Source organism: Rattus norvegicus, chromosome 8 (assembly GCF_036323735.1).
Source record: "Rattus norvegicus strain BN/NHsdMcwi chromosome 8, GRCr8, whole genome shotgun sequence".
NCBI lineage: Eukaryota > Metazoa > Chordata > Mammalia > Rodentia > Muridae > Rattus > Rattus norvegicus.
This window is the reverse complement of record NC_086026.1, coordinates 18059110-18081196: the sequence shown is the minus strand read 5'-3', so window position 1 is coordinate 18081196 and position 22087 is coordinate 18059110. Positions and strand designations below refer to the sequence as shown.

Below are 22087 nucleotides of genomic sequence, written 5' to 3'. Positions count from 1 at the left end.
TTGGCATTGTTGTTCATATGGGGTCTCAAGCCCCTTCAAGCTCTTTCAGTCCTTTCTAAGATTCCTTCAACGAGGGTCCTGCTGAGAGAGACAGTCAGAATACAGCAAATACATAGGCGAATACCATCATTAAACCACTGAACTATTTTATACTTTTAAATTGCAAGATGATAATAGTTTTGCTCAACTTATATTTGAAAGAAACTTTTTAAAAAATTAGACAGAAGGGGTGAAGTGTAGGTTGATGTCATTATGCAGGTGAAGACAGACAAGCTAGGTCAAAGCCATGATTGGACAGTAAAAAAAAAATAAGGCGGGACAAAGCTTTTGTAAGGTGGGAGAGAAGGAGAAGAAAGGAGAATCAAGATGGAGACAGGGACGGATGGTCTAGATCTGGGTGGTCTTGAATTGCCAAGGTTGCTGCGATGGATTTTGTAGGCAAATTTATCTCATCTAGGTAGGCGGTTTATGTCCTTATCAATTAGTTATAAGTTGATTATGTAGATGTACTGTGGATTGAGAATTAAAGATATAAATCTGATTGTTGGGTTACAGTTTGTTGAGTCTTGATTTTTCTGGGTAGTTGGGAGTTTGTACTTTAACTACCAGGGTGCAGCTGTTGGGAGTGTGGGCCATGTCCATGGCAGGGAGCCATGATAGGCCAGCCACTCCTGGACTTCTAGAACCATGGTTTTTCTGCATAGCTGGAACCAGAGAGTTCAAGACTAGCAGAGAGCCTTCGGGAGATACGAATCTGAGATAAAGTAGCACTAGTTCCAATGGCCGGTTGGAGCCAGAGTTAGTGACTGCCAGGGTATGTGTGGGAACTGGCTCTGCCGCTTTTTTATTTTTACTGCAACAACATCAATTTATGTTCTTATCAGAAGTGCAAAAAAGTTTTCTCTTTCTCCATACTCTTGCCAAAATTTGTTGTTTGTTTTCTTGGTGATAGTCATTCTGACTGAAGTGAGATGGAACTCAGCACAGTTTTGGTATTTATTTCTCTGATAACAAAGGGTATTGAATCTATTTTTGTATAATTATGAGGCATGTGTATTTTTATTATTGAAACTGTTGGCTCATTTAGTTTGCCCATTTACTTATGGATTATTTGATTTCTGACATTTATTTTTTTTAAATTATTGTTTGTTCTGTCAGACGTAAATCTGATGAGTTTTCTCTCTGTGTGTATGCCTTCCCTCGCAGAACACAGTTTTATAATTTATTCTGTAATAGTCCATCATTCCACTGCCAAGTGTTGTAACAAGATGATACACCAAGAGGCTCTTGTCTATTTTCTTTCTGTCTTTTCTGCTAGCCTTCCCAGGACTTCCTTAGAAGATGCCACATCTCATTGGTTATATGTTTCATTGAGGTAGCTTTTCTTTTTCTATTTCCTGGATGCTCAAACTTCTTTCAGACCCAGATCAGTCTTCACCCTTTTGAGTGAAGTTTCTCTGTTCTACCCCTCTTCTTCTTAGCCATCAGTCCATCTAACCTTACAGTCTGCCTATGTCGCTCTCACCTTGGCCTTGAAGAAAGCAGACTTTACTGACTTACGCATTGTCAATGTCTAATGTAAGACTTGACATACTATCTGGAATGTCAAGAATATTATTAATTGAATGGGTTTTTAATACATTTGAAATATGGAAGGAATCTTTTGAAGCAAACCTTTTATGTTGTCTTCAAAGTGTAATGAAAGATTTAAGTGAAACAAACAAACAAACAAACCACAACAACACTGATTAGACAGTAACTACTTCAACCCTACTGGCTAAGCTTTGTTGTAGATGAGACATGGATTTGACATTTCAGTTCATTCATGAGAAAAGAGAAGTCAATGAATTTAAATACCTTGGCCTAATCCACAGAAGTAGGTGAGAGAAGGCTATGATTTTTGAGGTGCTAGTTTAAGTATTTTCTATTTTTCTATTTTGCACATATTGTGACTTCTATGCTGTGATGTCACCTCAACACATTTTGTTTTATTATCCTTTAAGGATCATATGATTTAGAACATTCTAAAAATGTCAAGTGGTGTTTCTTATAGGATCCTAATAAAATCAACATTTTGTGTCAGTCTATAAATTCAGTGTCCCCAACTATGATCTCTCCAACCATATGAACAAAGTTCTGATTTAATGCTTCAGGAAGAAATAATTAAACTCGTGGAGTTAATCTTGGAAAAAATCTTTGAATTTTAATTTAAGCCTCTAATTCTTAAATGACCTTTACAACCAAACAACACAATCACATTTACAGTTAAACAAACATGAAAAGCATTAGCTATATGTCCTTAAAGACTGTAATTATTTTTAATTTTAACCTTTAAAAATTGTGGTTATTTGAATATAATTACCTAAAAGTAATATTGCATAAATATTATCACCATCCTATCTTTTGTTTTGCATTGATATTCATAGGACATAGCACAGGTGTCCTGGTGGTTTTCTCATTTTTATTTGGCCTTTGCTGGATAGAAATACTGGCATTTCAAAACTCATCATTGCCTTAGCCTTGTTTTTGTTTCTCTAGGGATTTACTTTGCTGTGGCTAACATATTTATTTTGTTGTTACTAGTTTGCAACAAGAAGAACATAGATTTATGGTGAAAGAAAGCATATTGAAATTCTGATTGTGCCATCTACTGGTGCTATCTTTGGACAGTGCAATTAATCTTTGTGAGATTACATTTACTAATCAGTAGCACATGATCGTAGTATCCTTCCTGTGGAGTCAAACTTTACAGAGTCAGTTTATTGATAGTGTGGACTTGATCTGGTTTACCACAATATTGGCAGACACAGTGATCCTACTAAATCATCATGTGGGGTCCCTGCAAATCCCAAGATAACTTATACATTTAAGTTACATTGTATGGTATGTTTTTATTAAATGGAGGAGGTATGTTTGATACATTATCAGGATCACATGTTCTTCATAGAATAAATCAACATAATAATATTGCTCAGTGTGAGTACTGTGGTTATAGCTTAATGCTAGAACTGCCTAGCATTCAGAAGGTCCTGGGTCCATCCCACACACTGGAAAACAACACAATTTACTATATTTCTATATTACTATACACAACAAACACTGGCAACCACACAATTTATGATATTTCTCTGTTAAGAAAATTGCTATTTCCCGGGGACTAAACCACCATCCCAAGAGAACACAGGGATGCACCTATGGTTCCAGCCGCACATGGAGCAGAGGATGGCCTTGTCAGGCATCAGTGGGAGGGGAGGCTTTTGGTCCATCAAGGCTCAGTGCCCCAGTGTAGGGGACTGTTAGGGCAAGGAAGTGGGAGGGAGTGGGTAGGTGGGTAAGAGAGCACCCTCATAGAAATAAAGGAGGGGAATAGCAGGTTTCCAGATGGAAAACTGGGAATTAGAATAACATTTAAAATGTAAATAAAAATGCAATTAAAAAAGAAAGCCACTATTAATATTCTTTTATATATATATATTTGTCACAAGACCAGAAATTGTTCTAAGTTATAAGACAAGAATGGACATCTTGCTGTCATAATGTAAATAGATCTTAGGGTAAGTTTGCATTAGAGTTGATGTCAATAAATTGGTCTTCAAAAATTATATCAATTTATATTTCTTCCATTGCTACATGGGACTTTCTAATTCCAAACTTACTTTAAAATATTCATATTCTTATTGTTAGTTTTTACCATCCTTCTGTGAACAAATTGCCATCTCTTTCTTGAACCTAACAAAAACTAATTAAGTAACAAACATCTATCCCTACTTCCTAAGGAGGCTAGAAGTCCAAGAGGCATTGTTATATTCTTGGTGAGGACCGTCTTCTGGGTTACTTCCTTACAAGTCTCTCACTGGTAAGTGTTTAGGGAGCTGAGATTTAAGGGCTCAATGACAAGTGAAAATTTTATTCCTGTGACCTCTCCTAAACCTAGTCACCTCATTAAAGGCCCTACTTAATTGCTGTCACATTTAGGATTAGAACTTCAATTATAAGAATTGAGGAAGTGACAGAAACTTTCATTCCACAGTATTTATCATTTGTCTAGAACACTAGAGGTATAAGTTTCTGACATAGCTTTACCTTTATGAAATTTGTACTGTATTGAGAAGGCTGTGAAAGATTTATACAATACAAACCAGGAAAGGGACAATGGCTAACAAACCAAGATTCTGCATCATATGTGATAGTCAAGTAGAATTGTCACTTTTGTGAATGCCTAAGTGAGGATATCTCATTCAAGTCCCTGTGGCCATTACTATTTGCCTCTGGTGTGATGGCTTCTGGCTGTAGCTGGGACTATACCAGGAAGAAATTCTCTGCCTACAATATTTTACCAGTTTTAGTGACATGAGCCAGAACAAAGATATAGCATCCAGAAATGGTCTCTAAGTGATGCTGGATCAGAACCAATGGTCAATGAGTTCCGTTTTTCAGCATGAGTTACCTATTCATTTTCAACCTTTCTCAACTTCCTTCACTTCCTCACGCAAAAATTTCATTTACCCATGCTTCCTAGGGTTATTTCCTAGACTCATTACTTGCTCTAAAACAGTGATGCTTGCTTTATAGAACACATGGTATAGAGAAGGAAGCTGAATCAGGTGTGTCAATAAAGAAAATTTCATGTTGTGAGTTCATCCTGTGGCTGGGCTCATTCCTGATAATCAATGTTGACATAATCAGAGTTTAGTAGACAGATATTTCCTTTCATGAACAGAGGGATATCTATATGTCCTTCTGTTACCCAGACCTTCAGGCCTTAAGAAACCTGGAATTGAATGTCACAAATTGCCAATATATTTCTTTTTCATATGAGGATAATGGTGTAAGAAATGTTTACTCAAAGTCCACCTATTTGTTCCACCTTGACTCAATGTTACTCACATTCTTTACTACAAAAGATGTTAATATACGAAGTACATCAGTAGAAATGATGATCCTAGTCACTGTTATTTTGATGGTAAATCACATTTTGTTACCATTGTGTATGATTTTTTTTTTGCTGTAGATTTAGGGTAAATAAAACTTCACAACATAAGGAAATTTTCATTTATCCTTATTACTTTTCAATAGTTTTCTTTTTAATATTTTAAGTACCCTTTTACTTTACTGAACTTTTTTTCCACCCATGAAATGGCAACTGTGTGTTTTCTCTTTTTATTGGAAGGTGTTACTTGAGTTAGATGCCCAATCTTTAGAGTTTGGCACATCTGCTATGACTTGACTCCTGTCTTTCCCTTCAAGAGAATGTGAGGTAGTTATTTTTACACTAAGTTTCACCATCTATCAATTACATACAAATAAAAACTCTATTGTATTACCGTGGTGAGTGAAGCATAACTCATAAGTTACTACATCTTTAGAGTCTAAGTAGATGTATTTATCAAAAGTTATAAGATACTAAAGTAAAAAAAATCGATGTAAATATTCCTTGTTCCTAAGCATTTGCAACATTCTGCTTTTGTGAATTGCATTACAGAAGGCACCAAGATGAAAACAAACGGATAAAATCAACAAAAACATCTGCTTTACCCCTGGCCATGTAGTGAAATTAATCAAGAGCTACTGACATACAGATGGAGCACAAGAACCATAAAACCCGAAACTTAAAATATAAGAGCGCTTTAGAAAGCTTCTAATGAAAATGTAGTCTTCAGACGTATGAGCCACGGACATGGATGACAACAAAGGTAGAGCCATTGCGGGCAGGTAGAAGGTTATGAGGAAGCGCCACACAGGCTAAAACGTAAAAATGCAAAAACACCTAGGGTTTATGTTTATTTTCTGCTTTTAATAAAGTAATAACGTTGATTTTTTTGTACATTTTAAGCACAGTGTGCAGTATGCACATTCTCAGTCTTCTGAAGTGTGTGAGACCACTTACAGCATTTTATTAGTTTTGGTGTTTCTTTTTCTTGATAATAGTAGTATATGCAACTTTGGAAAGAAAAAACTGGTTCAGTTGATCTACACTAGATCATTCTGCCTGAGTAAAATTCCATTGTATCTAAAATTCCAAAGTATAACCATGTGTTTTCAGAGACTACGCTTAAAGGAACCAATTTTACTAGCACACTCAGGGTTATTACTACTGAGTGCCTTATTGCAAATAACTATCTGTGGCTGAGGGCTGTTGGTAAAATTCTTGGTGCATAAGCAAGGAGACCTGAGTTTGATGTCCTGGGCATATAAAATATCCAGATATGGTACATATACTTTTGTTCTAGCAGTGAGCAAGTGAAGATAGGCACATTCCAGATCCCTCAATAATTTCTTCTGTTTAAAATTTCCCATTAGCTATCTTATCTTATGTGGGAAGTTCTAGGCCAGCAAAAGACTCTGTCTCAAAATACAAGCTAAGGTGGTTCTCACCCAAGATTGTCTTAGAACACTGGATACACAATAGTGAATATATGTGACACTACCCCCCCCCCCCATCACCACAATCACCACCACCAGAAGCAGCAGCAGCAGTAGCAGCAAGCAGCAGAATAGGACATATTATTTTTTCAATCCTCAGTCTCAATTCTATCTGCATATTTAACAAATGTACTACTATCAAAATTAAAATAAACTTTAAGAAACTACTACATTCAAATCACCTTTCCATGTTGCAATGCCTTTGTGTTGAATTTTAATTAAAACATCTTTAGAACTGGCTGACCTGAATTCAGTGGTTCAGTTAATAAGCATTCTGAGTCTTTGTATTTTTCCCTTTTGCCTCCTACTTTTATATAAGAAGTTGTTTATACGCAGACAGCAAGATTGTCACTTCTACAAATCACCAGAGAATAAAGAGGAAGATCGTTTTTATAACTCATAAGATGCATTGTGTTTTCCCTTCTGTATAAACAAAATTTGTTTATTTAAGTTCGTGCTTGTGTGAATGTGTGTGTGAATGTTGGTGAGTGTAGAGTCCTTGCTGAAGCAGGAAAGAGGGTATTGCAACCCCTGGAGCTGGAGCAGTTGTGAGCTCCTCAGCTTAGGTTCTGGGAAGTACAAATCGGGTCTTGAAGAGCATGAGATGCTGTTAACTGTTGTCTCTCTACAACCACAGGTGCAAAGGCCTGGAGTCAAATATTAAACTGAGCTCCGGAGTCCTTTGAAGGAGAGAGAAGAGGTATCAGAGGAAGCAGGGATACCTGGGACACACCAGGAGAACTGGATCCGCTGGACCTACTGACCAGGACTCACAGATATTTGAAGAGATCAGAGAGTCTGTAGGGGTCTGACCTACACCTCTGCATGTATGTTATGGCTGATTGGTTGATGTTCTTGTAGAAATTCTAAGGGGAGGGGTGTCCCAGACTCTTTTGCCTACTTGGGAAACCCCAATGCGACTGGACTTACTGTAGCTTGCTATGCAGTGTTTGGTTGATATCCCTGGGAGAGCTGCTCTTCTCTGAGAGGAGGGGGAAGGGTGGATCTGAGGGAAAGGGCAGGTGGGGAGGGGCTGGGGAGTGGGAAACTGCTGTCAGGATGTAACATATGAGAAAAGAATAAAAATAAAGTAAATGAATGCAGATAAGGCAAACAAAACAGCGTGTGAGTACGTTTTCTCAGTCTTTCTTGTGGCATATGCTTATGCTTTTGTAATTCTACATATTTTATATCAGATTCTTACATTTTATAAACCACTGAGCCAAATCTTTGCACACGGTTAATTATTTCATGTGAAGAAATTTGCTTAATGCTTGCATTTTTCACTCGTGTGCTAAAGGCATTTGACTGTAATTTTGCATCTTCAACTGTCAGAAGAGTAAGAATGACACATCAGAAGGAAGACTGAATGCATTTGCTCTCATTACCTCTGCAGGGGGCTCTTTTTTTTTATTTATACGAAGTTTCTAATGGAGGCAGAGTTTTATGGTAAGGAAAAACAAATTGTACCCTAAGGTGATATTTCCATCTTGATGGCCTATAAAGCAAGTTAAAAATTGGCCATTATAAACTATAATTCTTTGAGGTTTGAAGCTCTGTTAGTATAATTTTTTTTGAATTATAAATATAAGATCAACTTACTTTCTGATACAGAGTGACAATATGTTCAAGCCATAGTACTGCAAAATGGCAACACCCAAATCAAGGACAACTGTGTTTGTATTCCTGGTATTTTTAAATTTTTGTCTTGTTTTCCTTTAAATTAGTTTTGAGAATTCCTGATTATCATATTTGCATAATTTCCACCTCTCCCTCCCCACTTCAAGCTCCTGCCATGTCCTCCCTTCTCCTCAAATTCATGATCTGTTCTATAACTTTTATTTTTACATGTTTGTATATACACATTCATACAAGCAACATCAAATGGACTAAGTAGGTCCTAACATAAAAGGCTAGAATACATGTTGGTGAAGAGAGGAGAATGGTCTCTTCAAAGCAAGGCTGAACAGCAAGAGTGTGCCACAGGTCAAGCCTATGCTCAATGGAGATGCTACGGAAAATATTCTTGAGCGAGTTTTCTCATCAATGCTTTCAGCCAGGAAAGACCCTATCATATTTTATAACTCCAAGTTGCAGGCTTCCTGATCTCTACCAACTGAGCAAAGTAAACCCCAGAAAAACAGTTTGAGCTGAGAAAATTGGATGTGATTTAGATCGGGATGCTCAGCTCAGGTTTATGTAAGTGGAGTGTGGGGAGGGATATCAGCATTTGTAGAACTTCAGCCTGCCCTATGTGAGTACCCAGCATGGCCAGAGCATGACCACTCACTCAGTGCCCATCACTTCATGAACCAGTGCAATTTGCTTGCTTGTTTGAAAACTATATACTCAGAATGCCAAAGGCACTTGGTGTCATGGGCATTTCTCAAGGTCATACTCACATTGTAAGACAAGCATCCAGTTTGGGGATTCTCAAGTGTTTTCTGATACCTACCCTATATTCCAGTGTCTGGCTACAGAAACACTGGCAGAAAATCAGCTCAGCAGTGCTCATAGCAACATGGGAGCATGAAACAGTAAGGTGAAGCTCACCCTCCCAACAGCCCTTTTCTGCCCTGACCTACTTAGACTTCAAGAGAGGAACGGACTCAGTTTCCTCTCATTTCCTGTCCATTCCAAGTAACTGAATATCATGAGAATCTGGAAACTGGACTTCATTTCCACAGAAAAGAAGAAACATTAACCAGCCTTAAGATCTGCTTTGTTCTGAATTGTTTTAGTTTTCAGACCCTCACAATGATTTTTTTCCTACCTTGATCTACTTATATTTCTGGTCTTGCTGCCACCACTACTGCCTCCTCCTCCTCTTCTTCTTTTCCTTTTTCAACACCATTTTAATGACTTAACTCTTCACTTTTATCTTTTATAATTCTAAACTCTACTACTTTAAATTTTTTAGTTAGTATAAAATGTGATGGGTTTTGCTAAGTTATTTTCAGTCACTAACATCGTACTTTGCCCATACTGTCTTCCATGATCTGTTCTCATCTCTCTTCCTCCATCTTCATTGTCTATCTTCTCCTCACAAAATCTCTCTTCTCCTCTTAGATGACTTTTTTTGTTTTTAAATGCAATTTCTTTGAATAAGAGAACATAATCAAACTTTGATGATTTTTAAACAGCTGACTCATTCTGTAACCAAATTTGCTCTTTTAAATTAGACCTTACCATGAGTATAGCTGATAGTTTTCAACCAATTTTAAATATTTACTTGACTTTTGAATTATTGTTTTTATTACTGCTGTCTGCTTTTCCCCCCTTAGGCATTAGTCATTGTTGTGAACTTAAAAGAAGGCTATCCACTATGAAGGACCCAATTAAAACTAAAAGAAGTATGAGTCTCAACATCTGCACAAATTATAGTATTGGAAGTATAAAAATTCAAGGTTTCTCCAAATTTTTTAAGTCTTCAATAGCCAAAATATTGAAACATTTGAAATTCTGAACAATGAATTCAAAAGTCCAGTTTTAATAATGGTCTTTGACTGACAAGGAAACTCAAATAAACAGATTAGTGAAGTAAGGATATTAAAACTTAGAAGAAAATTCAATGATTTAGATGAGAAATAGAGCAAAGAATCTATGATTCTAAAACATAGATAAATATTTTAGGAATCCTGTAAAATAACAATAAATAAAATAACTTCAATGATAAAAATCACCAATTGACTAACTGAAGTAGAAAAAAATAGGAGAACATGTAGGTAAACTCTGACAAAGACTCACTGCTAGACCATAGGTCACTCCTGTTGCCAGAACTCCAGCAGAGGATCCTGGAACAGAGACCTTACCACCTGCCAGAAATCCAAATAGACTGCCCTCCTGAAAACTTCCTCTCTCTACTCTTTCAGTGCTCCATGTCTCTATTCCCAAATCTCCCCATACCTCCTCATTACCTTGTCCCACACTGGTGCCAGAAGTCCAGTCCCCAACTCAGTTTGCTACTTCCTGCTGGACCAGGTTTCAAACCAGTTGCCAGAACTCCAGACCAGAAAGGCAAGAAGGCCAGAAAGAAAATAGAAATTATGATGGCTTGTATATGCTTGGCCCAGGGTATGGCACTATTAGAACATGTGACCTTGTGGAGTAGGTATGTTACTGTGGGTGTGGGCTTAAGACCTCCATCCTAGTTGCCTGGAAGCCAGGATTCTGCTAATAGTCCTCAGATAAAGATGTAGAACTCTAAGTTCCTCCTGCCCTATGCATGCCTGGATGCTGCCATGTTTCTGCCTTGATGATCCTGAACTGAACCTCTGAACCTGTAAGTCAGCCCCAATTAAATGTTATCCTTATAATAGTTGCATTGGTCACGGTATCTGTTCATAGCAGTAAAACCCTAACTAAGACAGAAGTTAGTACCAGGAGTTGGGTATTGCTGTGATAGGCCTGACCATGTTTTGTTGGGAAGAATGTGAATTTGGGGTCTTTGGAATTGGAAATCAGTGGAATGCTTAACTGGGGCTTAATGGACTATATAGTAGTAGGAATATGGAAGACTTTGTTACTGAGTGTGATTTGAACTGTGTGGACCTGGCCCAAGAGGGGTTAGTGAGGAATGTTAATATGTGGCCTAGAGACTGTTTTTCTGGCATTTGGTGAAGAATGTGGCTATTTTACCCTTGTCTGAAGAGTGCCTAAGGCTAAGGTGAAGAGACTCAGACTGATTGCATTGACAAAGGAAGTCTCAGAAAGGTCCATCATAGACTTTGTTCTCATGAAGAGCAAGCTGAGAAAGAAAAAGCAATATAAACTATATGGTTTGATTACTAAAGGGACAACAGGAAGTGAAATGGAGCTGAATTCTGTGTTTTTGGAGATAGCAAAATAAGGGAGAGAAAGAATTCAGGGCAAGATCTTATCCAGCTAAATTTAAATCTAGACATGGTAGAACACACCTTTAATCCCAGGAGATAGAGCCAAGCAGTTTTCTGAGTTCAAGGCCAGTCTGGAACAGAGGTAGCACTAGATGAAGAAAAACTTAAATCCAGACCTGATGGACCAAATCTTTAATCCTAGTACTTAAGAGATTGGCATGTAGATCTCTGAGTTCAAAGTCAGTCTATAGAGCAAGTTCCAGGACAGCCAAGCTTAGGCAGTGAAGGAATTTGAAAACAGAAAGCTGGTGATAATATAATAGAGCAAGGGAGCAATGTTTCAGCCCTAGAAAGCAGCAGAACTTGGCAGCTTTGGCCACGTGACTCTAGCTTTAGAGTCTAGAATAAAAGGGACTACTGGACAATTGATGCTGGTTAGCTGGAGCTAAGAAATTAGTGGTGATTAAGAAGAGACCAGCATCACTGAGGTGAAATCTTCTGGGAAGTGTTTTTTGAGAGCACAAAGAAGCTGTGTCTCAGAGATAGCCAACATTGTACCTCATGCTGCAACTTTACTTGGTAACAGGTAAGAGTCACCACAGGTGGTACTGGTTTTGAAGGCCTGAAGGGATCATAAAGAGCAGCTGAGTTTTGGCACAGTGAGAAGCCATTGGTGAAGGAACAGCATCAGTTGCAATTGATGGCCCAGGACTGGAGGGGTCATGCAAAGGAGTTGAGACTTGACACCATGAAGATAGCCTTTGAGAGGCTATTGGTGAAGCCTAGTCACAGCAGAAGACCCAAGTATATTGGAGATGCCACTACTACAGGTTGATAACCAAGAACAGCAGCAGCAGTGGAGTGGATCCACCTGAGCTTAGAGTGAAACAGAGGTAGAGATGGAGATGTGACCCAAGCCCTTTGGAGGAGCCCACTATATTATGGATGGATTCCAGACATCAAAACAGCACTAAAACTATAACTAATACAGAAACCAAGGGAAAAATGCCCACTCAACAAAGATAAACATAGAAATTGGCACCTAGACCTATAATCATCCTAAACCTAAATGTTTAGACACCGTCATAAGTACAGAATCAATAACCAGGTCAATAACTCATCACTAGAAACCAGATTTTGTACTATAGCAAGCCATGGAAAATGCCAACATAGTTGAAGCCCCCCACCCCAATAACTGTAAAACAAACTTTATGAAGATGATAGAGGTTCTTAAAGATGAAATGACAAAATCAATTCAAGAATGCAGGGGTGGTTTTGATGATAAGCTCCTGTTCACCAGTTGCTTCTTGGTCTGTCAGTAAAGAAGCCATAGGGCAGAGAAATAGGCAGAACTTTTAGGTCCCTGGAGGAAAGGGGACAGACTCAAAGGATTGAGGAGAGTTCACCATGGTTTGGAGAGAGAAGAACCAAGCACCCATGTGAGGTCTCCAGAGGAGCAGGCTGCTCCTACAGGAGGATAGTCAGGGATGATCAGCAGGGACTAGATGTATCTTAGCAACTAAAGATTAGGGAATGTGGGAGTTGCAGAGCTAACAGTATTGATAAGGGCACTTTTTTTTTCAAACAGGAGATAGTAGTGTCCAAAAATTGTGTAGAAGGCAAGTTGAAAATGAGCAACCTGTGTGCCTGTGTCTTTTTTCTGTGGATTTAAGGGAAGCTGGGTGGGGCTGGTAGCATTGCTATTTCCTGTAGTTTAGGCAGAGTAGTGAAAAGCTACACACACACACACATTGGCATAAAAACAGAGTTTGATCAATGCAACAAATTCAAAGAATGTCATGTATATTCACACAACTGTAGAACCTCGAGTTTTGATTAAAAAAACAAAACAAACGCAAAAAATCAAAAGTCAGAAATTGACAATGGAAAAAAGAAGGCATCTCAACAAATGGTGTTGAGCTACCTGAATGTCTGCAAGTAGAAGAATGTAAATAGATCCATATATATGTAACCCTACACAAAACTCATGTCCAAGTAAATCAAAGATTTCAACATAAAACAGCATACATTGACCTTTCTGCTGGGACAGATTGCTAGCTTCTCTGGCCCTCTGAAAACCCTCCAGTTGGAAGACCCCACAGGAGGTCTTCTAGACTCAGGGCCTCAGGTCTACCCGGAGACTGGAAGCAACACAGTGACAAAAGAGGAAGGCTCCAGACAGAGTCCCCAGACCAGCTAACACCAGCTGGTGAGAGGCAAATGCAAGACCATAAGTAACAAAAATCAATATATGTGGGCATCATTAAAACCAAGTTCTCCCAGCACAGCAATCCCTGAAACACCAGCACACCCAAAATTCAGGAAGCTTACCTAAAATCCTATCTAATGAAGATAATGGAATCCTTTAAGAAGGATAAAATCACACTGAAAGAAATACAGGAAAACACAGGTAAACATAGAAAACCTTAAAGAGGAAACAAATAAATCCCTTAAAGTAATACAGGAAAACACAACCAAACAGATGAAGGAATTGCATAAAGTGGTTCCAGACGTAAGAGTGGAAATAGAAACAATAAAGAAAACACAAATGGAGGCAAACCTGAAAATAGAAAACCTAGAAAAGAGGTCAGGAATTACAGATGTAAGTATCACCAAAAGAGTACAAGAAATAGAAGAGAGAATCCTAGGTGTAGAAGATACCATAAAAGAGATTGACACAACTGTCAAAGAAAATTCAAAATATAATAAAAATAAACCCTCCTAATCCAAAATATCCAGGAAATTCAGGACACAATGAAAAGATCAAATCTAAAAATAATTGGAATAGAATGAAGATTCCCAGCTCAAAGGACCTGAAAATATCTTCAACAAAATTATAGAAGAAAACTTCCCCAACCTAAAGAAAGAGATGGCCATAAAGGCACAAGAAGGCTATAGGTCACCAAACAAATGGGACCAGAAAAGAAAATCCTCTAATCACATAATAATCAAAACACTAAACACTCAAAACAAAGAAAGATTATTCAAAGCTGCAAGGGAAAAGGGCCAAGTAACATATAAAGGTAGACCTATCAGAATTACACCAGACTTCTCAAAACAGACTATGAAAGCTGGAAAGAGCCTGGTCAAAGGTCATGCAGACTCTAAGAGAACATAAATGCCAGCCCAGATTACTATGCCCAGTAAAACTCTCAATCAACATAGATGGAGAAATCAAAATATTTCATGACAAAACCAAATAAAACAGATCCATCCCTACAGAGGATCGATCCTAGAAGGAAAATTCCAACATGAGGAAGGTATCAAAACCAAAGAAAAGACAAGATATTAAGCATCTCATAATAAAACCAAAAGGCTAGAACCACAGGCACATAAAGCCACCTAAAACAAACAAACAAACAAACAAAAACAGGAATCAACAGTCATTTGTCTTTCCTATTTTTCAATATTAATAGATGAAAATTACCTATAAAAAGACATTAGCTAACAGACTAGATATGCAAACAGGCTCCAGCATGTTGCTGCATACAAGAACGACACCTCAACTTCCGGTTTCAGCCTGGGTCCAGAGCTGGTTCAGTTCCACAGCTCTCTGTACCCAAATCCTGTGGGGTAGAGAGCTGGACTTTCAGAAGTACAGAAAATCCTGAGAGTTCAGAGGAGACAACTACTTCTGCTCACATTCGTGGCCCAAGAGGAACCCGCCTAGTGCCCTCTGTGTCCTCTAGGCACAGGAGCAGTCAGGGGCAGGAACCATCCAGTTTCAATCTGAGCCCCAAGCTGAAAGCCAGTTGCTAGGAGCATTGATACACGTGAGAGCAGAGATAAGAACAATTCTTCTGCCCAAAGTGACCTGCCTAGAGGCTTCAGGATACACAAAGCCAGGAACATTCTGGAACAGGACCCTTCTGGTTGATGCCTTTACCCAGAGCTGACCTGATTCCACAGAACTCTGTACCCAGATCCTGCTGAAAGAAAACAGGACTGCAGGAGTGCTGACACACAGGCTTATAGGAGGGTCAAGTCACTGTCAGATATAGCAAGAAAAGCTAACACCAGAGACAACCTAATGGCAAGCACAGGAACCTAAGCAACAGAAACCAAGACTATTTGGCATCATCAGAGCTCAGTTCTCCCACCAAAGCAAATAATAGATATCCAAACACACTGGAAAAGCAAGATTTAGAATTAAAATCCAATCTAATGAAGATAACAGAGTCCTTTAAGAAGGATAAAAATCTCATTGAAAGAAATATAGGAAAACACAGGTAAACATGTAGAAACCCTTAAAGAGGAAACAAATCCCTTAAAGTAATGTAGGGAAACACAACGAAAAAGGTGAAGGAATTGAACCAAACCATCCAGGATTTAAAAATGGAAATATAAACAATAAAGGAATCACAAAGGTAGACAACTGTGGAGATAAAAAAGCTAGGAAGAAGATTAGGAGTCATAGATGCAAGCATCACCAACAGAATACTAGAGATAGAAGAGAGACTCTCAGGAGCAGAAGATGTCATAGAAAACATGGACACATCCATCAAAGATAATGTAAAACACAAGAGGCTCCTAGCCCAGAACATCCAGGAAATCCAGGATACAATGAGCAAAGCAAACCTAAGGAAAATAGGTATAGAAGAGAGTGAAGACTCCCAAATTAAAGGGCCAGTAAATATCTTCAACAAAATTATAGAAGAAAACGTCCCTAACCTAAAGAAAGAGATGCTCATAAACATACAGGAAGCCTACAGAACTCCAAATAGATTTGGCCAGAAGAGAAATTCCTCCTGTCACAAAGTAGTCAAAACACCAAGTACACAAAACAAAGAAAAAGTATTAAAAGCAAGAAGATAAAAAGGTCAAGTAACATATAAAGCAGACCTTTAAGAATTACATCAGACTTCTCACCAGAGACTATGAAAGCCAGAAGACTCTGGACAGATGTCATATAGAACCTAAGAGAACACAAATGCCAGCCCAGGCTACTACATACAGCAAAACTCTTAATTGACATAGATAGAGAAACCAAGATATTCCATGATAAAACCAAATTTACACAATACCTTTCTACAAATCCAGCCCTACAAAGGATAATAGATGGAAAGCTCTAATACAAGGAGGGAAACTACTTCATAGAAAAAGCAAGAAAGTAATCTCCTTGCAAAGAAACCAAAAGAAGATAGACACACAAACATAATTTCTCCTCTAAATATGAAAATAATAGGAAGCAACAATCGCTATTGCTTAATGTCTCTCAACATAAATGAACTCAATTCTCCAATAAAAAGGCATAGACTAATAGAATGGACACATGAAGAGGATCCAGCATTTTGCTGCATGAAGGAAACCCACCTCAGAGACAAAGACAGCACTACCTCAGAGTGAAAGGCTGAAAAACAATGTTCCAAGCAAATGGTCTCAAGAAACAAGCTGGAGTAACCATTCTATTATCAAATAAAATCGACTCTTAACCAAAAGTCATCAAAAAAGAAATGGAAGGACACTTCATATTCATCACAGAAAAAATTCACCAAGATGAACTCTCAATCATAAATATCTATGTTCCAAATGCAAGGGCACCTACATTCATAAAAGAAACCTTACTAAAGCTCAAATCACACATTGCACCTTACACAATAATAGTAAGAGATTTTAATACCCCACTCTCTTCAATGGACAGATCATGGAAACAGAAATTAAACAGAGACATAGAGAAACTTACAGAAGTTATGAACCAAATGGATTTAAGAGATATTTACAGTATATTCCATCTTAAAACAAAAGGATATATCTTCTCAGCACCTCATGGTACCGTCTCCAAAACTGACCATATAATCTGTTACAAAACAGGCCTCAACAAATGCTGGAATATAGAAATAATCCCATGCATACTATCACATCACCATGGACTAACGCTGGTCTTCAATAACAAAAATAATGACAGAACACACACACATATACATGGAAGTTGAACAAAGTGCTACTCAATGACAACTTGGTCAAGGAAGAAATAAAGAAAGAAATTAAAAACTTTTTAGAATTTAAAGAAAATGAGGATACAACACACCCGAACTTATGGGACACAATGAAAACAGTGCTAAGAGGAAAACTCACAGTTCCAAGGGCCTGCAAAAAGAAAGAGGAAAGAGCACACATCAGCAGCTTGACAGTACAACTAAATGCCCTAGAACAAAAAGAAACAAATACACCCAAGAGGAGTAGAGGACAGGAAATAATCAAACTGAGGGCTAAAATCAACCAAGTAGAAACAAAAGACCTATACAAATAACAAACAAAACCAGGAGTTGGTACTTTGAGAAAATCAACAAGATAGATAAAGTCTTAGCAAGAATAACCAGAGGGCACAGAGAGTGTATCCAAATTAACAAAATCAGAAATGAAAGGGAACATAACAATAGAATCTGGGCAAATTCAAAAAAATCGGCTGATCCTACTACAAAAGCCTATATTCAACAAAACCCGAAAATCTAGAGGAAATGAATAATTTCCTAGACAAATAACAGGTACCAAAGTTCAATCAGGAACAGATAAACCATGTAAACAACCCCATAACTCCTAAAGAAATAGAAGTTCTTAAAAGTCTCCCAACCAAAAACAGCCCAGGAACAGATGGGTTTAGTGCTAAATTCTATCAGACCTTCATAGAAGACCTCTTACCAATACTGGCCAAACTATTCCACAAGATAAAAAAAAAGACAGAGCAATACCAAATTCCTTCTATGAAGCCACAATTATTCTTATACCTAAACCACACAAAGACTCAACAAAGAAAGAGAACATCAGACCGATTTCCTTTATGAATATTGATGCAAAAATATTCAATAGAATTCTTGCAAACTGAATCTAAGAACCCATCAACATGATCATCCATCATGATCAAGTAGGCTTCATCCCAGGGTTGTACGGAAGGTTCAATATATGGAAATATATCGACTTAATCCACTATATAAACAAACTCAAAGATAAAAACCACATGATCATTCCATTAGATGCTGAGAAAGCATTTGACAAAATTCAAAACCAATTCAGGATAAAAGTCCTGGGAAGATCAGGGATTCAAGGCCCATACCTAAGCATAGTAAAATCAATATACAGCAAAACACTTGCTAACATCAAACAAAAGAGAGAAACTTGAGGCAATCCCACTAAAATCAGTGGCTACCCACATTCTCCCTACTTATTCAATATAGTACTTGAAGTCCTAGCTAGAGCAATCAGAGAATGAAACAAGTTCAAAGGGATACAAATTGGAAAGAAAGAACTGAAAAATATCACTATTTGCAGATGATGATAGTATACGTAAGTGACCCCAAAAGTTCCACCAGAGAACTCCTAAACTTGAACAACTTCAGCAAAGTGGCTGGGTATAAAATTAACTCAAACAAATAAGTAGCCTTCCTCTACTCAAAGGATAAATAGACTGTGAAAGAAGTTAGGGAAATGACAATAGTAACAAATAACATAAAATACCTGGATGTGACTCTAACCAAGCAAAGGAAAGGTCTGTATTTCAAGAACTTCAAGTCTCTGAAGAAAGAAATTGAAGATCTCAGAAGATGGAAAGATCTCCCATGTTCATGAATTCGCAACACTTATGTACTGAAAATGGCCATTTTGCCAAAAACAATCCACTGATTCAATGCAATCCCCACAAAAATTCCAATTCAATACTTCATAGAGTTAGAATGAGCAATTTGCAGATTCATTTGAATTAACAAAAAACCCAGGATAGTGAAAACTATCCTCAACAATAAAAGAGCTTCTGGGGGGGAATCACAATCCCTCACCTCAATCTGTATTACAGAGCAATAGTGATTTTTTCTGAACAGAACACTAATGGCTCAAGCTCTAAGATCAACGTTAGACAAATGGGATCTCATAAAATTGAAAAGTTTTTGTATGGCAAAGGAAACTGTCAATAATATAAAATGGAAAACCTAAAGTTTGGGAAAAAGTCTCTACCTCCCCTACATCTGATAGAGGGCTAGTATCCAATATATACAATGAGCCCAAGAAGTTAGACTCTAGAGAGCCAAATAACCCCATTAAAAATGGGGTACAGAGCTAAACAATGAATTCTCAGCTGAGGAATATCAAATGGCTGAGATGCACCTAAAGAAATGTTTGACTTCCTTAGTCATCAGGGAAATGCAAATCAAAACAACACTGAGATTCCATCTCACACCAGTCATAATGGCTAAGACCAAAAACTCAGGTGACAGTAGATGCTGGTAACACTCCTCCATTGTTGGTGGAATTGTAAGCTGGTACAACCACTCTGGAAAATATTCTGGAGGTTCCTCAGAAAATTGGACATTGTACTACCTGAGGACCCAGCTATACCACTCCTGGGCATATATCCTAATGATGCTCCAACATATAACAGACACATGCTCTATTATGTTTAATGCAGCTCTATTTATAATAGCCAGAAGTTAGAAAGATGCCCTTCAACAGAGAAAAGGATACAGAAAATGTTATACAGATTGGTGTATTACTCAATACACCAATAAAAATGACTTCATGAAATTTATAGGTAAATGGATGGAAATAGCAAATATCATCCTGAGTGAGGTAACCCAATCACAAAAAAACTAACATAGAGTATGTACACACTGATAAGTTGATATCATCCCCAATGCTTGAATTAGCCCAGATATAATTTACAAACCTTGTGTAGCTCAGGAAGAATGATGATGATTCAGAGACAAAGTTTGGAGAAAAGAAAGAATGGCCATTCAGAGCTTGCCCCACCTGGGGATCCAGCCCATATATATATATATATATATATATATATATATATATATATATATATATATATATCCAGCCACAAAACTTAGACAATATTGAAGTCAAGAAGTGCATGCTTACAGGAGCCTGATATAGCTGTCTCCTGAGAAGCTTAGCCTGAGTGTGATAAATAGAGGTGAATGCTAGCAGCAAACCATTGAACTGTGAACAGGGTGCCCATTGGTGGAGGTAGGGAAAGGATTAAAGGAGCTGAAGGGGCTTGCCACCCCATAAGAACAACAATACCAACCAACCAGAACTCCCAGGGACTAAATCACTACCCGAAGACTACACGTGGACTGACCCATGGCTCTAGCTGCATATGTAGCAGAGGATGACCCTGTTGGGGACCAATTGGAGGAGAAGCCCTTGCCCTGCCAAGGCTGGAGCTCCCCCAATGTATAGCAATATCAGGCGGATTGGAGGGAAGAGGGCTGGTTGGGGAGGGAAAACAACTTTATAGAAGAAGGGGGAGGGGTGGGGATAGGGGGCTTATGGACAGTAAAGGGAATAACATTTGAAATGTAAATAAAAAATCCAATAAAAATAAATTTAAAAAAAAGAGAAAAAAGAGAGAAAGATACCTCAATAACGAATACAGACACTATCTCTGAGTAAATGGATGGAAAAGGTATTTCAAGCAGATGGTCCCAAGAAACAAGATGGAGATGCTGTTCTAATATCCAATAAAATAGACTTTCAACCAAAACTTATCAAGTGTAAGTCATTAAAGGGTAAATCCACCAAGAGAAAGTCTCAATTCTGAACATCTGTGCCCCAAATGCAAGAGTATCCACATTCATAAAAGAAACTTTACTAAAGCTCAAACACACACTGAAGCCCACACAATAATAGTGAGAGACTTCAACAACCTACTCTTACCATTGGATAGGTCATTAAAAGAGAAACTAAACAGAGACATAGTGAAAGTAATAGAAGTTGTGAACTAAATGGATTTAACAGAACATTCCACCCTGAAACAAATGAATACATGTTCTTCTCAGCACCTCATGGTACCTTCACCAAAATTGACCATATAATTGATCACAAATCAACCCTCAAGCAATACAAGAAGTTTGAAATAATCCCATTCATCCTATCAGACCACCATGGCCTAAGGCTGGTCTTCAATAACAGCAAAAAAAAAAAAAATCCCAGAAAGACACATATACGTGGAAACTGAACAACTCTCAACTCTATACTCAGTGATAACTTGTTTGGGGATGAAATAAAGAAATTAAGGACTTCTTGGAATTTAATGAAAATGTTAATGCATCATACTCAAACTTATGAACACAATGTAAACAGTGCTAAGAGGAAAATTCATAGCACTAACTTCCCTGGTAAAGAATGTGGAGAGATCTTACACTAGCAAATTAACTTCACACCGGACAGCTCTAGAACAAAAAGAAGCAAACTCACCCAAGAGGAATAGAAGGCAAGAAATAGTCAAACTCAGGGCCAAGTTAACCAACTAGAAACAAAGAGAATAATACAAAGAATCAACAAAATCAAAAGCCGGTTCTTTAAAAGAATCAGCAAGATAGATAAACCCATAGCCAAACTAACTAAAGGACCCAAAGGCAGTATCCAAATTACAAAATCATAAATGAAAAGGAAGACATAGCAATAGAAACAGAGGACATTAAAAGAAAATCATCAGATCCTACTACAAAAGCCCATACTCAACAAAACTGGAAAATCTAGGTGAAATGGATGGTTTTCTAGACAGATACCACATACCAAAGTTAAATCAAGAGCAGGTAAACTATCTAAACAGGGCCCTATAGCTTAAGGAAAGAAAAGAAATCATTAAGCACCTCCCCTTCCCCCCAGAAAAGGGCAGGGCCATACTGCTTTAGTGCAAAGTTTTACAAGGCCTTCAAAGAAGACCCAATACCAAACTATTCCACAAACTATTCCATAAAATAGAAGCAGAAGGAACAGTACCTATTTCATTCCATGAAGTCACAATTACTCTAGTACCTAAACTACATAAGGACCCAACCACAAAAAGAGTACTTCAGAGCAATCTCCTTTATGAATATTGATGCAAA

General features: G+C 37.8%; 1 long non-coding RNA gene across 1 annotated transcript; it reads left to right on the top strand.

Annotated features, from left to right (window-relative positions):
• Positions 1-3394: 3394 nt before the first annotated feature.
• Positions 3395-7446, top strand: LOC120094358 (uncharacterized). The gene is made up of 3 exons (XR_005488708.2): positions 3395-3856; positions 5483-5693; positions 7061-7446. It is a non-coding gene; the product is annotated as an uncharacterized LOC120094358 (long non-coding RNA).
• Positions 7447-22087: the final 14641 nt, after the last annotated feature.